Source organism: Asparagus officinalis, chromosome 7, assembly GCF_001876935.1.
Source record: "Asparagus officinalis chromosome 7, Aspof.V1, whole genome shotgun sequence".
Taxonomy (NCBI): Eukaryota; Viridiplantae; Streptophyta; class Magnoliopsida; order Asparagales; family Asparagaceae; genus Asparagus; species Asparagus officinalis.
This window is the reverse complement of record NC_033800.1, coordinates 56,760,047-56,776,841: the sequence shown is the minus strand read 5'-3', so window position 1 is coordinate 56,776,841 and position 16,795 is coordinate 56,760,047. Positions and strand designations below refer to the sequence as shown.

At 40.4% G+C, this 16,795-nt stretch overlaps 1 long non-coding RNA gene across 1 annotated transcript; it reads right to left on the bottom strand.

Moving 5' to 3' along the window:
- On the bottom strand, nt 170-1,785 carry LOC109850473. Its single transcript, XR_002249447.1, has 2 exons — nt 850-1,785; nt 170-733 (listed from the first exon to the last, which is right to left on the bottom strand). It is a non-coding gene; the product is annotated as an uncharacterized LOC109850473 (long non-coding RNA).

The following is a 16,795-nucleotide window of genomic DNA, read 5'->3' as shown; positions in this document are numbered from 1 at the left end:
AGAGCACCGGCACCAGAGACTTCCACTGTGTGTACCTCTCGTCGACGCTCGTCTCCCCTGTTTTCGCTCTATCTTTCATCTTCAACCTCTCTCTCTCTCTCTCTCTCTCTCTCTCTCTCAAAAAAAAACCCCAAGTCAGAGCTCCCAAATCCAGACCTCTGGCAACTCCGATCGAGCTCGACCAACTCCGCCTCCCTCCCAACGTCGGACCCCGAGTTCCCTCCCTCCCTTCCTCCTCTGTCAACGTCACCCCTCCCCCCAAATCAACAGCAGCCCCAAAATCGGAGCTCCCCCAAAATCGTCGACGGCATTTTTGCAATTGTCCCGAACCCTCAAAAAAAAGCCCCAAATCAAGCCTAATTTCTACCGCCGACGAACGTCCAACCTCCGATCACCGCCCGAAGCTCGCCGAAGCTCGCCACCATCGACATCCCCTCGCCCCCGCTCAGCATCGCCGCCAGCTCATCACCCTCGCCCTCGCCATCACCTCGACCTCCTCCTTTCCACCGCCCGAAATCGCCGACTTTAGAGCTCGCCGCCCCCGCTCAGACTCGCCGTCGAGCTCAGGTCTGCGCTCGCATCGCTTTGAAGATGGCGATGATGCTTCGTTCCTCACACATCGATTCTCGATTGATCCGAGCTTCAAATAGTCTCGCCGTTCCCGCCACCAGAGCCAGGTCGTCTCCGATCAATTCTCAGTTCAAGATCCCTTCTCGACAATTCATCGATCTCCCTAAGAATGCATGAATATGTTTAAGATTTTTCTCCAATTGACTGTTGCACAATTTTCTTTAGTCTGGCAATGATTACTTTTTAATTTGTGTAGCTTCAATGGCAAGGAAGATTTACCTTAGGCAAGGAATTGGGGTAGGTGGATTCCAGAAGAAAGTGGGCGTAAGAGAAATGGAAGTCGTCCTCCACATTTCTGCAAGGGTAGTGGTGCTGTAGCTCGCCACATCCTCCAACAATTGCAAGTGATGAATATCATTGATGTTGATACAAGCAGTATATACAAGTAGCAAAACAAGCTACTTTCAGCTTCTTATGAAATGAATTATCCCTCATATTAGTAAACCATGAACACTAGTATCTTCACTCACAACTTCTAAATATCAAATTCAATCAATGCATTATCTCATTCCAAACCTGACAAGAGTATTGACAGGTTCAAAGAACTTGGCAAAAAAACAAATTTACACAAATTTACACAACAAAAAATTTACACAAATTCTAGAATGAACAAAAATCATACTACAATCAATAGTCATTACATTTTTTTTCAAAATCCTCATCTATTCATCGTCAGCAGGGGAGTTTTCCTGCAGCTCTTCTTGTTGTCTCTTGTTTCCAGCGAGCTCTTGGACCTGATCAAAGGATAAGAAGTTAACTGTTAGGATCCCAATCCAAATCAAATCCAAACCAAATCCAAATCAAATGACTAAAATGTCATTAACCTATTTTAAGGAACGATTTATAAAGTGGTACCGTAAGCATGAATTGACAAATGGGCATCATTTTTCCTAATGTGGACCACTCATAGTTTAAACACTCGTGACCAATTTTTACACTGAGCATTACATTTCTCATATTTCAAACATAATAAGTACACAATGGTTAAGTAAAGGCAATGTTGCTGTTGCCTTTCCTAAATATGAATTTCCTTGTACACAATAGCTGCAAAATAAACCATCATGAGGAAGCATGATAAGCTGAAGTCACTCAAATGGCTTCTAAACAATAAGGCAACATTACAATATGATGTTACAGAATAAAGCAACATTACAATATGTGTTATTTCATTCAACGAAAATGCTAATTAGTCAATAAACAATTTATCATGCCTGTTTGGAGCTAACTAGTTTTTTTCCTTCAAAATATCGCTGAATAATAATAATAATAACAACTAAACTATAACTAATAAGTTTTAAAAATCCATCCTTATATGCTAACACAGCTTATCCTTTTGCTACTGTGAGTAATATGAGGAAAAAAGAAAATGGTGTTTGGAGTTGGGATTTGCAATTTAAAAGACAACTAACTGGGACTTTAGTGTCACAGTATCTTTCTTTAATGAATCTTCTTAATCCCATATGTTTAGAGCAAAAAGAGGATAAAAGAAATTGGTTATGGGAATCGAAAGGGGGTTTCACAGTGCATTCATATTACATTTTTCTAATTGATGGAGGACTGAGGTATGATTGTGCAGATATATGGAAGTTACATATTCCTTTGAAAGTGAAATTCTTAGTCTGGTTGGCTTTCAGACATGGTTTAAACACAAAAGATGTGCTGGAGAAAAAAGGAATACATTTAGAAAAAAATATGTTGCTTATGTTCAAAGCTGGAAGAAAGTCATACTCATTTATTCATTAAGTGTGAGTTTGTTTACTCTATATGGAGATCAATTCAATACAAATTGAAGATTGAAGATGATTCTGGTTGGAATTCTCTGAAAGAGATGTGGCACAATTTGAAAGCAGGAGAGATTGATGATGGCAAAATGAGAAGAGATGTCTTCATTTGTTCTTTTATTTGGTGTGTATGGCAGGAACGAAATGATAGGCTCTTTTCTAACAAAAGGAAAAGATCTCTTGAGCTTTTGAACAAAATTATGACATTTTCGTCATTTTGGCTAGGTTCTAAAAATATTTCTGCTCGAGCTATCAGATTGCAAGAAAGGAGAAGGAAAAGGAATGCGGATAGATTGCTTGCTGTGGGTGCAGATAACAGAGAGAACAGAGCTATGGGAGATGAGGTGATCCAGTTAGAATGATCTACACTCAAATCAGGTTTTGGCTTTGTTTTGAAGTTGGCTGGTGGTTGTGTTTTAAAACTTTGTTTAGCTATGAAACTCTTAGCAGCTGGTTTTTTGTTTTGGTCTTCTCTGTGTGGGAGAGACCTTTGGGGCTATGCAGTGTTGTTAGCAGCTGGTTTTTTGTTTTGGTCTTCTCTGTGTGGGAGAGACCTTTGGGGCTATGCAGTGTTGTGCTGGGTTATACTTTTATTGTGTAATCTTGACTTTAAACTTTAATATGCACTCTTGGTTGGGGGTGTATATTTTTTTTTGTAACAACCTTTTTTGTTAATTTAGCTGGCTGGATTATCTTTGTGATAATCCATCCTTTCTCTCAAAAAAACTAATAAGTTTTAAAAGTGTGGGAGAAGAGAGACGAAGGGAGGGAGAGGCGGGGGTTCGTGGCGGAGAGGCGGGCGGCGATTGGTCGCGGAGGAGGAAGGGAGGGAGGGATCTCGCGGCGGTCTCAGATTTCGGAGGTCGAGGTGATGGTGAGGGCGAGGGTGATGAGCCGGCGGCGATGCTGAGCGGGGGCGAGGGGATGTCGATGGTGGCGAGCTTCGGCGAGCTTCGGGCGGTGATCGGAGGTTGGACGTTCGTCGGCGGTAGAAATTAGGCTTGATTTGGGGCTTTTTTTTGAGGGTTCGGGACAATTGCAAAAATGCCGTCGACGATTTTGGGGGAGCTCCGATTTTGGGGCTGCTGTTGATTTGGGGGGAGGGGTGACGTTGACAGAGGAGGAAGGGAGGGAGGGAACTCGGGGTCCGACGTTGGGAGGGAGGCGGAGTTGGTCGAGCTCGATCGGAGTTGCCAGAGGTCTGGATTTGGGAGCTCTGACTTGGGGTTTTTTTTTGAGAGAGAGAGAGAGAGAGAGAGAGAGAGAGAGGTTGAAGATGAAAGATAGAGCGAAAACAGGGGAGACGAGCGTCGACGAGAGGTACACACAGTGGAAGTCTCTGGTGCCGGTGCTCTNTACATTGTCCGTAAATGAAAAATAGAAATGACTAAATCTTAGTCAAGGATATTTTTGTTATTCGCTTACACGAAGGAATTTGGTGAGAAAATTTTTAAGTTCAAGGAGCTTTTTTTTGGGAGAAAGTATTGGGGGATGCAGGTACAAAAATGGTCAGAGGGTTATGTGCAAAACCCCACAAATTTCAGAGGGATTTGTGTTAACACAATTTTTTAAATTTGGATAATTGCACATAACCCCATCACTAAACATCTCTCAATTTATTTATTAGCACTTATCTCTTGTTCTTAATTAATTACATGAGAAGGATGGGTGCTATTTGCAATTTTTCTTTCAGAAAATGACAGAATCATCATGGTGTTGAGTGCTAATAAATGAGTTGAGAATTGTTAAGTGCAAACGAAAGGTCGCAAGAGGGCAGCTACTATTTGCATTTTTTTTAACCTCAGGTTGGTGGCGATCTTTTGATCTCATAGTAGCTGAATTCTTTGCTTTATTGTATGATATTTTAAAAAGGAACATAGAGTAGCACGTAGAAAAGCTGAAGGGAGAAGGCTATAAGGGCTATAAAGCTGTGTGAAGACAGCAGAGATGATAAAATATACAGCTACGTTTTATGCTATATGGGCCACAAAAGAAAGTACTTTGGTGATTGGATTCTCTTTAAAAATTGCACGCTTTCTCGGGGATTGGAATGTGATCGTAACGGAGGAATATTGTTCAGAGATTTGTAATTGAATGCACAATGGAGTCCCATCTCATGATTAGCGAAAAGCTTGAAGGTTGTTGCATCCATCAACTTAATGCGACTTTTTAATTTTCGATAATTGCACTTAATGAATGTTTTCATTCTACATTGTGATTCGTGCACGAATCTGACCCTACTCACTGAATACTTTCTCTAGTACAACGAATGTTCTTAGGAAAATGATTTAAGGACCTAAAATATGAGACCAATGGAGGGGACAGGTGAGGTGTCTCCTTCCTATTGCATAATGAGTTGGTCATGCCAACTCATGTCAACTCATTATGCAATAGGGATGAGACACCTCACCTGTCCCCTCCCTTGGTTCCATATTTTGGGTCCCCGTAACAGCACTCTTTTCTTAGAAAAATAATTTAAGGACTCAAAATATGGGACCAAGGGAGGGGACAGGTGAGGTGTCCCCTCCCTATTTCATAATGAGTTGGTCATGCCAACTCATTATGCAATAGGGATGAGACACCTCACATGTCTCCTCCCTTGGTTCCATATTTTGGGTCCCCGTAGCAGCACTCATTTCCTTAATACAATAGTTGATGTTACTATCAAATATTAAAATCGTAAACCATTAAAAGAGATTGTTATAAATATGTGAAGTCAACTGGCCAAAATTTATCCATAGATACCTCTATACTACATATAAAAAATGATTGGGATGCTAAAACTTTTGATTGTCCCTTTCACCCCTCTCAATTGATAAGTTTAACTTTAATTGTTTGATTTATCTCAAAGTCTCATTCAATGAGTTTTAAAATAAATTAAATTAAATTAATTGCATATCATCATAATGATAAGATTTAATTAGTTTTGTAGGCTATTAAAGTTTCCATAACTTTTTTTAATTAAATGCATATGTTATGAACCCATCAAGTAACCACTCTTTCATTTTCTCTTTTACATAACCTCTTTTTCATCTCTACACTTTAAATTACGTACGTTCATCCATTCTCTTCAACCCACCACGTCACCTACTAAGCCAAATCTCTGTATAATTCAATGGTTTATGAAATATGATATAAGAAAAAGTTTGTCAAATAGTTTATAGTATGTGTGGCTTGTATATGTATGTGCACGTGCATACATTGGATAATGTTTGGCAAATGGTTTGTAGACTTAAAGATTTATTTTTTATGGAGTTGAAGACTATGTCTCATGTTCAGTTGGTAACTATTGATTAGTGTTTTGTCTCTTGAATCCTTGAAAAAGAGGATATAATAGATTATAGAAAGATTATTATTTGAAAGTCTTGATATTTAAGAGTATGTATAAATCTGATTTAGGAACCATGATTGTTTTTAGCGTGGGCATTTTTTTTATTGTGTATTAGGTAAGATACTTATTAATTATTTAATACTTAGAAAGAATGTACGATCTTATTTTTGGAGTTTATGCAAAGTTATTTAGAGATTTTTCATCCTTGCACAATATTATAAAGAGCTTTTTACGCTATTTATCATATATTGTGTTTTTCTTTTGGATATAAGTCATAAATTATGATTTCTTGTTGTTGATATTAGGTTTAGTCCCATATTGGTTATGAGAGGACACCTCACCCTCCTCTACTTGTATATATATAGGTGTACATATTCAATACTTTACCTAAGGGAAATTTACTACAAGACTCTCTCTCTCTCTCTCTCTCTCTCTCTCTCTCTCTCTCTCTCTCTCTCTCTCTGTGTGTGTGTGTGTGTGTGTGTGTGTGTGTCTCTTAACATGGTATCAGAGAGAGGTTAATCATTTTTACCAAATCTTGGCCTCGCCGCATTGCGGCCTCTTCGTTGTCGCCTCCGTGCTTGCCGCATCGCGGCTTCCGTGGCAGACGTCTCTCGGCTCACACGAACAGTATCATCATTTCATATTCAGTAACGACATCGTCGTTTCAAGACCGTCTATCGGTCTCAAATTAACGACATCACTGTTTCAAGACCGTCTCTCGATCTCAAATTAATGGCATCGCCGTTTTAAGATCGTCTCTCGATCTCAAATTAACGGCATCACCATTTCAAGCCGTCCCTCGGCCTCAAACGAACGACATCACCGTTTCACAAGTAACGACATCGCTGTTTCAATCCATCTTGACGTCTCAATGTTTCAACATCGGCGTTGATTCGTTATGGGTCTCAACGTCTCAACATTGTTATTAATATGTCTCCTTCAGAAAAGATCCTTAAACCACCCCCATCCCCTCAATGATCAAAGTGATTGGGCGGGGTGGTCCATTATTATCACAAATACCTTGCGTGGTGCTGGTCTGCTTGATCATCTCACCAGTTCAGGACAAGTTCTATTGTCCATCAACACTATTGCTTCCTCCAGGACTGTTACATCTGGCAGTGGTGATACTGATCTTCAAACCACACGTGCTCTCTATGCTAAGGAGAGTTTAGACTGGCAGTTGTAGGAATTTCGTGTTATGGATTATCTCACTCACTGTGTTAGCTCTGGTCTCACTGTCAAGATTGGCTCGCTTCCCTCTGCTTGGGCCATGTGGAATCGTCTCACTGTGCACTTCATCGAGTGCTCCGGTGCACAGGAGGCATATCTTCTGCAACACGTTGCTATACAATGCAAAGATAGTTCCTCTCTGTAGTCTCATTTTGGTCAAATGTAAACCTATTGGACAAAATTACGCTCCATGTTTCCTGGACGTGATTCCACATACGAAGACTGGCTAGCCTGGTATGAACGGCGCGAGATGCATCAACTATTTCAGTCTCTTCCCGAATATTCAACTATGACTGACCAACTACTTCACCAGCCTTAATTTCTGACTTTGGCCTCGGTTATGAGAGCTCTCACTGCTTATGAGACACCGCAACAGACCGCACGACTCAATTTAACAACAGATGCTCCTGCCTCTTCACTCGAGACTGTTATGTTTGTACTAGTCACTGCTCCTATTATGAATCGTACTTCTCAGCAGGCTCGATCTAAGCTTTTTTGCACATATTGCAAGAAGAAGGGACACCACATTGAGAAATGCTTTAAGCTTTATCCTGAGTTATGTTCCTCAGATACCGATCGTGATCGATGACCCCCTCAGTCTCAACCCTCTCACGCACTAGGATTGCTGGTCAATGCTATATCATCTACTACTTCTAACACTACTATTCAAGCTATTAAAAATCTTCGCCGTCAACTTGATGCTCTTTAGCGTACCACTTTTACATCACTGTCTGGCCTTGCTGACTCATCAAATGCACAAGTCTCTAGTATGAATGATCTCTGGATTTTTGACTCTGGCTGTTCCTTTCATATGACTCGTAATGCCTCACTCTTCATCTCTTTTCACTTCATCTTCTCTTCCCACTATCTACACGGCTGCTGGTCAACCATTACTTATCACTCAGAATGGCTCTATCACCCCCACAAAATGACTCATCTGGTCGTTTAACACTTGGCCCCGTCTATGTGGCTCCTCAGTTATGCTTGAATTTAATTTCTATTAGTTCTTTATGTATGACTGGCCTACTAGTCTCATTTTCTTTTGATACTTATCTTGTGCAAGCTCCACAAACGGGCCAGACTGTTAGGGCTAGTCGTAGGAGACACAAGCTGTATTTTTTAGAATATCTTCAACAAGAGAATATGAACGTGTAATTCCCTATTGGACAAGCTGTTCCATGTGTTTATTTAGTAATTAGTCTGGAACATCGAGGTTATCGTTGTTATGATCCTGTATCTCATCGGGTTCATATATCTAGACACATTCAGTTCGAAGAGGATTCTCCATATTACTCTGGTTCTAATAACTTTAATTTTCTCCATACTACTTATTGTTCTTCACTGCCAGCTACACCACCCACTTCCTTACCTCTGCTCTCCTTTCGAGATCTTCCTGACATCTCGTCATCTCCTTCTCCTTTTGTTGAATCTCCCTCACCCGAGCCTTCTCATACACCATCTTCTCCCCTAGCTCCCTCTCCCTCAGACACGGTGCCCACCACAGAACAAACTGCTGACCTTCGCGCACCTACGCCAGCATCTCCCCCGCCTGAGGTTCCTCTTGCTCTTCGTCGAAGCAAACGACCACATGTCATGCCTAAACGGTATGCTTCAATTACTTCCTATTCACCTATCTTTCATAATTTTCTTATTGACATTCATACTACTATTGAGCCAAAGTCCTTTCAAGAGGCAGTTCAATTTCTAAAGTGGTGACATGCTATGGCTGAGAAATTTTAAGCCTTTCAACAAATACACACATGGGATGTTGTTCCTTGTCCTCCTAACATCTCTCTTGTTAGCAGTAAATGGGTTTATAAGGTCAAGTATCATCCTGATGGTACCATTGAATGTCGGAAGGCCCATTTAGTGGCTTGACGTTTTACTCAGTATCAGGGTATTGATTATGAGGAGACCTTTATGTTAGGACTCATGTTTATGAGCCTACTATCTAATCTTATTTTGATTATTACAAATTAAACAATATCTAGTATCATTTATCTAGTGTTTGTATTTGTCTATTAGGTAATCTAGACAAACAACATAGTTGGAGGTTGGCGGACATGCGCCTACACGATCATATCCATTGGAGGATGAAAGGAATATCGGAATGAAGCCTCGCATTCAAGCCAAGACAAGATCAAGTTTTATCCACAACTAAGATGACCTATATTGAAGATTTTCATCTTGGGTATATTAGTTTAGGAAATATACTTTGTGTGTTTTTACTTAGAGCTTAAAATTCATACACACATTTGTTTTGATTTATCGTTTATTTTGATTTATAGACATTTTGGATTATAGGCTTAACAACATAATTTTATATCTTTTCTCAAGTCTATATATCTATTTTAAAGTGTTTCCAAACTTATTTGAAAGAAATTCGTCAAATTTAAGTTTTAACAAGTTCATATGGTTTATCGATTTGCAAAATAATGTGTTGTAGATTAATAACTAAATATAACTATTTTATATCTTTCATAAAGTCTATTAATCCATTTAAAAGAAGTTTGAAACTTATTTGAAATCATTTTATCAAAAACATGTATTTTTGAGATTTTGTATTTTGACCGATTTTGCAAAATAATAAATTTTCACAAACAGGAAATAATATTTGAGAAAATATTTTTGTAACATGTTTATTTTCATGTTTATGATCATCCCCCAAACGTTTACTATTTTTAGAGTTCATTTGTTATTTTAATTTGATTTTACATAGTCAAATTTTTAACTTAAAACATGTATTTGGGAATGTGTCAATTTTCGGTCGACCGGGATTCACCCGTCGGTCGACCGACCAGAAGAATATTTTTTGTGTTTAGTTCTTAAGGTATTCCAGTCGACCGACACACTTGCATTAGTCGACTGATAAACAATTATCAGTCGACCGACATAGGTCTACCGGTCGACCGATGCTGTGACCGTTGTCATAACGGCTAGTTTTCTAGATTTTATTATTTTGTAATATTTTCTTGATTTTTGGGCTTTGGTTTGTGATCCTATATATACCCCTCACTCAAAAACTTCTGAACCATCTAAGAAAGTTTTAAAATAAAGTTTAAGGGTGTTTAAGTTTGTTTTAAGTGTGTTTTACAAAAGTTGAAAGTTTTAAAATAAAGTTTAAGGGTGTTTAAGTTTGTTTTAAGTGTGTTTTACAAAAGTTTATGTGAAGTGGTTTTCACAAGAGTTGTTTTAAGTGTGTTTTACAAAAGTTTATGTGAAGTGGTTTTCACAAGAGCAAGAGGAGATCATCAATTCGTGTTTGGGCTTCAACCTCATCTCTCTCTCTCTCTCTTGTTAGTTTAAAGAAGTTTTCTCTAAACTCAATTCTAGATTTACATATTTATTTGTTGATTATCAATTTTATTTAAGCTAGATTTTATATTGAGTGTAGTTTTCATTATTGTTCATATTGATTTCACACACACCCATATTTGAGCTTGAGTATCTTTACATATAATACATTTGGGTTGTGAGTGTGATTGAGTGAGCTTTATTTTGTTCTCAAATTGTATTGGAGAACAAATTATTTTATTTGTACTTAATTATTGAGAGTTCACTTTATAATACACAAGTACTCCGAGAGGAGTGTGTGGTGAGAGACAAGGTCGATTCCAATAGGAGTAGCTTTGATAGTAAAGCCTAGAGAGAGGTTGTAAAACCGAGTACTTGAGAAAGGCGACACGGGCTAGGCCAATACTTAGAGGGCGTGTTGTGTGATTACATTATGTGAGTTGTAAATGTTTTCGGTGAACATTGAAAACCAGTTAAGATAGTGGAGTTCTCGAGAGTGGGGAGCGGAGACGTAGGTCGGAAGGACCTAACTACGTAATCATTTTCTTGTGTTTACATTGGTTATTTGCCCACTATCTTGTTTATATTATTTTATGTTTATATCACCCTTAGTTTAATTGCATATCCTAGCTCATATATCTTGCTGTATTTCATACTTGCTAGGATAATTTGTTAAATAGTTTTAAATTGGTATTAATATCAGATAAGATTAGCATATACGCTATTCACCCCTCCCCTAGGGTAATTTCACTTTGCTCCTGTTGCTCTGATGTCCACCGTTTGTACTCTCCTTGTAGTTGTCGTGCTCATCATTGGCCCGTATATCAGATGAATGTCAAGAATGCCTTTCTCCATGTCTCTTTATTTGAGACAGTGTATATGCAACTGCCTCCATGGTACAATATTCCTCCAGGACATGCATGTCTCTTTCGTCGTGCTGTTTATGGTCTCAAGCAGACACCCCGCGTTTGGTTTGAGTATTTTCACGATGTCGTGCTCAAGGCGAGATTTATAGAAAGTCATCAAGATGTTTCTCTGTTTGTTCTCACTATATCGTGCGGCAAAGTTTTATTACTCTTTTATGTAGATGATATGATCATTATACAGTACGCAAAATCTAAATTACAACAATAGTTCCACATGAAGGATCTTGGATCTCTTCGCTATTTTCTTGGTCTAGAAATCTCTCAGGGCCCGCAGTGAGTACTACTGTCTCAACAGAAGTATCTCTCAGATATTCTAGCTCGTGCTGAGCTAACTGACCATGCAACTATTGATACTTCACTTTAACAGAATATCAAACTTTGCTCTACAGATGTTGAGCCTCTACCTGATCCTACCCGATACTGACATCTTGTTGGTCAGTTGGTCTATTTGTGCATCTCTCGGCAATATATCTCTCATGTTGTTAGTATTGTCAGTCAATTTGTTGATGCCCCATGTTCTATATACTATGCTACCTTATTATGGGTTCTTCGGTATCTCCGGGGTACTCTAGCACTCGCTCTTTTCTATATTCTGCTACATTCGATTTAGAAGTTCGTGCATATTCTGATGCTAGTTGGGCTGGTGATCCAACTACCAGGAAGTTTACCACAGGTTATTGTATATTTCTTAGTGATTCCTTTATTTTTTGGTGGACTAAAAAACAAGATGTTGTTATCGTTTCTACCATCGAGGCAGAGTATCGTGTAATTTCCACAACATCTAAAGATATTATTCATCTTCGTGGTCTTCTTAATGATTTCGGTATTTCTGTTCCGACTCCTACTCCTCTCTATTGTGATAATAAGAGTGTCATCCAGATTGCTAATTGTAGGTGTCAAAAATTGCCTATATGGTATCACACATAGCTCAAGTTGAAAGAAAGATGATAAATGTCATCATCTGAGTTACAGAGAATCATCTGAGGGCAAAGATCAACTAAAGAGCCAAATCAACAATAGGAATCACAATTCGACGGCCCCTACAAATTGAGTAAAAGTCGACGTCTTAATCAACCAGACAAGACGACACCTCATGTATCGACTCGAAAGGTAGTCGACGCCTTGATCAGATGAGACGACACCTCCTATGTTGACTCGAGATTAGACAAGATGACATCTCCATGTCGACTCGAGAGGCGTTGGTAGTCGACTCGAGTCCTAGCCAATACCCGAGATGAGATCTCCTTCGTGCTGACTTGAGAGGTGGTAATAGCTGACTCCAAGACGAGATCCCCTTTATGTCAACTCGAAAGGTGGTGATAGTCGACTCAAAGTCTGAGACAAGACCCCTTAGTATCGACTCGAGAGGTGTTGATAGTCGACTCGAAGTCTAAGACAAGATCCCCTTCGTGTGGACTCGAGAGACGGTCCGAGACGAGACCGAGATGAGATGATAGTTTGAAGTCGAGACAAGATCAATGTCGACTCAAGATGCGGTACGAGACGAGACCGAGACGAGACAACAGTTCAAAGTCGAGACGAGATCGATGTAGACCAGAAGAGATGACAATTCCTATGTCGACTCGAATGGCGAACTGAGATGATACCTCATGTGTCGACTCGAAGGATGATAGAAGTCAACATCTTGAGACGATACCTGAGACGAGACCCCCTCCATACCGACTCGAAAGATAGCGATAGTCGACTCGAATTCCAAGACACTTGCCACTGTCTCGGAAGAGGTTCTCGACAAAAGGCCAACCTCCGAAGCTATGAGACAACTCATAGTTTCCGAGACAGTGACGACTGTCTCGAAAACTAGAGTGGGTTTAGCGAAGGTTTTCTTGAGTTTTGTGCAATCCATGTGGCTTAATAACTGTTGGGAATCATCTAAAAACTTAGGGGAGCTATTACAAGCAAAAATCACACCTACAACCGTAGGAATAATGGCAATTAAACGAGGTGGGAGCGGTTATGAAACTGCCAGAAGCAAGTCATGCTTCCAAGACAGTTGTGACTGTCTTGGAAATAGGAGTCCTTCGACAAGATTCCTTTTCGACTTCTACCTTCAGTTACAGTCTCTAGGGGTTATAAATAACCCCCTACCACCTATATGCACGGGGGAGAGGATACCAAGCAAGGAGGAAGGCAATAGCTAGTTGGTGAATCTTGAGCAAGAGAGAGAGAGTCTTCATTGTTTTCAAGCATTTCCAAGAACCTTCGGTTTTTTCCTCGAGATCTAAGCTTTGACTTAATCTTGGGAAGAGTATTTTATCTTACTTTGCCAAGATATCCACTTATGTCTTTGTTTCTAAAACAAAACATCACTTTAAGCCTTCTTCACGATTCAATTTGGATCTCTGATTCAATCGTCCACGGGCTAACGCACCACCGGCACAGGCAAAGATCCCATGCAAGCAGCGGGTGATAAACAATCTCTGCGTGTGTTTCTAGAGAGCACTTGTAATCTTATTTTATTATAAAGAGTAGTTTTACAAAGAATAAAGGCTCACTCTTTTGTCTTCATTGTAATCAATAAACAGTTATAGTGAATTCTATAATAAAATTTATTCCCGACGCAAACACGCTGGCGATCACAGTGGGAGCCAACGGTCTCGCTGCCAAGACCGTCGTGTCGTAACCGATTAAGATCCTGCTTGAATCCACTGTCGATTATGAATTCGACAAAGCAAAGTTTAAGGAATATCTGTCATCCTCATCCTCAAGATCTTCCTCACCCCACAAGTACAGGAAGATTTCATCTTCGAAGAAGGTTTTCTAGTCTTCAACTCCAATGATTGTTATTAAGACTTCCCTTCACAATGCTTCTCCGGCAATCAATAATGTCAGAAACTCTGCTCATAATGGTTCTTCTCCAGTTAAAGAATCATTGAATCAAAGTCCACCGGCATTGACGAAGAGGGCTCGTCAAAGACAACGTCAGCGCTATGCTCGTCAAATGGCTAAGGTCTTGGAACAAGTCAACGGGGTTCGCTACTACGTGGATCTAGAGTCGAGAAAACAATGAGTGGTCCAGTTGTCTCAATGGAAAACCACTCATATTTCTGCTAAGTTAACGACGGAGGAATGAGTTCTCGTCAAAAGAGCTTGTTCGACCCTCAAAGAGCGCATTCAAAAGCATCATACAAACACCACTCATGCTCGTGCCCTCTTGCAACAAACACAAGAAGGGAAGAAGAAAATTGTGCCCAAAGAATCATAGAGAACTCACAAAGTTTGGATCCTAAAATCTAAACTTGTGCGAAAATCAAAATTGATGAATACCTCCTTCAATCGAGACACTTGTGAGTGTCTTAGAAAAGGGGCCTTATCCGAGACACTAGCAGCTATCTCAGACAAAGACGCCTTATCCGAGACACTAGCAGCTGTCTAGAAAAAAGGAGCCATATCCGAGACACACGCAAATGTCTAGGACAAAGGCCATCTCCCGAGGGCTCTCCTTCGACTCCATCGACGTCCGCTCCTCGCTCGTCTGCTGCAACCACATCTGCTACTCCACCAATGAAGTCTTGGGTCAATCCTGACCTATCAAGGTTTAGAATTACAATGGAGGATCGCCTTGGTCCTTTACATGAGGATCGAGGCAAAGCTTTAGTTAAAGAACGTTTGGGTCTGGTGAATAAATCCCAAGTGACTTCTCACGCAGGGGGTTGTTCGCATCCTCTCGCCAAGTCAAAGCAATCCTAGGAGGAGAAAATTCCAATTTTCACACGCTTGGGAGTTCGTATTGAAACTCAGGAGCGCGTTAAGACTCCGCACCCGTAAGGGGGTAGTTCTAAACGTGCGACTTCTGATATGATCTTGGATCGCTCAAAGGCGACGACAAGTCATCTTGAGAATGTCAACAAGGCCCAACCACACCAACAGTTGGTAGGTTGCTCTGGTCATCATATTGACGAGTTGTACTATCAGGCTAGATGTAAGAATAAGTTTCGAAAGAGAAATGTTTAAGAAACAAGTCTTCATTGTGCATGTGAGAGTCTCATCAAAGCAGTGTTATCTGAATGTAGCTGCTCCAAAGCCTCACCACCAAGAGTCTCTATATTTCAAAGACTTTCTACTGAAATGTAAAAGCCCAAGCCGAGGAGTTTTCGCAAGAGAAGATCTGCCGTTCAAGATGATGAGCTTCCAGAGGTCACCATTAATATGGCAGGTAGAGGAAAATGACATTCAACCAACTCTGACCCTGATTTTTCTCCAGGAGTAAGAGTTGATCAGGGGCTCTCTCAAAGAATATCACGACTACAGCTAAGGGCCACTAGACACAGAGATTATAGAAGAATGTATGAAGGGTTGTCTTCAGATGACGAGCTCTTAGATACTTGTTCTGCAGTTGTCTCTAACGACACAATGTCCAGTGTAGAACAGGCTAGAGAGGCATTCACCATAACACCTGATCAATTAGCTCAAATGCTGCAAGAAGCTCAGGCTAAGCAGTGAGAAGAAATCAGAGCTGAGATGAGAATAAAGATGGAGTTGACTATGTAACAGATGAGAGAATTGTAGACTCAACAATCTCATCAACAACTTGAGCCTAGTCAACCGGCTGAGTCTAGCCGGCGCAATACCACGCCTGTTCAAACAAACATGGTTGATAATGACCAGAAGTGGATGAACACATCTTTGCCGACACACCTCCCAACAGCAATAATGCTGGGGGTGGTCCAGTTGAACCTCCTCAACATCCCCCGAAGAAAAGTATGGGAGAGGAAAAGAAAATGAAAGAGCTCGAGAACAAAGTCAACGCTTTGATATTGGCTCAAGAAGTAAAGAAGACGGGTATTTTATGCCCATATCCGAGGGAGTGGGAGTCAATTTCATACCCGCCAAAATTCAGTCTGATTAACTTCACTCCATTTGATGGGAAAGGTTCACCCACTCAACACTTAATTTATTTTAAGTCTCATTTGGATATAATTTCTGGTAATGAGCCTTTAATGATTCGGTCATTCGTAGGCACCCTTCATAGGTCCGCCTTCGATTAGTATCGACGTCTTAAGCCAGGGAGCGTTAACTGCTGGGACGACATGGAAAATCTGTTCCTCAGCAACTTCTTCAATGACGACACAGATGTGTCAATCGGAACCATTTTTGGATGAGAAGAAAAAGAGTGGAGAGTCGGTCAACACCTTCGTTAAATGCTTTCGTAACAAGGCAATGAACTATCGAGATCCGATCATAGAGGAGTTCATACTTCAGACCTATCAAAACAACCTTTCCATTGATGTGTTGGAAGCCATAGGAGTTGTGCCTTCAGCCACATGGAAAGAGTTAAAGCTACACGGTAAACAGGCCGAACGCTTTCTCAAAAGAAAGAAGACTGAGAGAAGCCAACCGACGGCGCCTGTAATTGCTGCGGATGCTAATCACACATTACAGCGACAATCGCGGTAACAATCACCACAACAGTCACCTCAAACGCAACAGTACTCCTTCAAGGACGATGAGGTTCCAGCCATCTTCAAGTATCTCCTGAACAACGATAAAATTGAGCTTCCACCTATTAAAAATCAGGAGGAAGACAACAAGAGTTCAGACCCAAAATACTGTGCGTACCACAGGAGGGTTCTTCATCCCAC